General features: G+C 45.7%; 1 protein-coding gene across 1 annotated transcript in view; it reads left to right on the top strand.

Moving 5' to 3' along the window:
• The window catches only part of LOC106875589 (uncharacterized), a 135,876-nt gene that overhangs the window by 105,819 nt on the left and 29,071 nt on the right, over positions 1 to 986 (top strand). The gene's annotated exons all lie outside the window — the stretch shown is intronic.

The following is a 986-nucleotide window of genomic DNA, read 5'->3' as shown; positions in this document are numbered from 1 at the left end:
ATAAGGGATCAGGGGACCCTGCCAAAGGCTTTCTCCATGTCAACGAAAGCAGCTGTCTTACCAGAAATACAGGTATCAGTGGTGCTTCTCCCAGGCACAAAAGCAAACTGCATTTCATCCAGACTAACTCTCTCCCTTATTAGTTGGGCTATGACCCTGTCCATGACTTTCATCACCTGATCCAACAATCTGATACCCCTGCAATTATTTCTATCTAAGGTTTCACCTTTACCTTTGTAACAGTTGACTATGGTGCTGCTACACCAGTCATTGGGTATGACTCCTTCAACGTATCACCTGGTTAACTATACAGGTGACTAGGCTATAGCCGACACTGCCAGATATTTTGAGCATCTCTGCAGTGACACCTGATGGGCTTGGGGCCTTCCCTGTCTTCATACTCTTGATCACTTTATCTACCATGGTACTGTCAATTAGGATAGTTGGTCCCTCTGTTGGGTTGACATTCGGCAGACTCCCTTCCTCCCATTCATTCTCTTTATTAAGCAACCTTTCATAGTGGCATCTCCAAAGCTCTCTCTTTGCAGCCTCGTTTAGTGCAAGTGAGCCATCATCCATGTGGACACATTTCTCTCCTACGACATCACGATTCTTTCTCACATACTGTCTTGCAACACGAAATACTTCAAGTTTTTGGTCCTCACGGCGCAGAACATTGGCAAATTTTTTCTCATCTGCTTCCCCTCTCGCTAAATAAACCTGTCTCCTAGCTTCCCTTCTGGCAGTCTGATACAATTCCCTGCTACTTCCATTCTTCCAGTCCTTCCAAGCCTGTTTCTTTTGTCTAATAGCCCTGTCAACCACATTGTTCCACCACCACATTACTTTGGGTCGAGAGGGGACTTTGCACCATCCACAGATCTGGTCAGTGGCTCTCAGCAGGTTGTCCCGTAGAAACCTCCAGTTGTCTTCCACATTATGTGATGCTATATCCCCTTCTATATCGTTGAAGGCTTCGAGTAACA

This window comes from Octopus bimaculoides, chromosome 9, assembly GCF_001194135.2.
Source record: "Octopus bimaculoides isolate UCB-OBI-ISO-001 chromosome 9, ASM119413v2, whole genome shotgun sequence".
Classification (NCBI taxonomy): domain Eukaryota; kingdom Metazoa; phylum Mollusca; class Cephalopoda; order Octopoda; family Octopodidae; genus Octopus; species Octopus bimaculoides.
The sequence above is the reverse complement of the archived record's forward strand: the minus strand, read 5'-3'. Positions and strand labels throughout refer to the sequence as shown.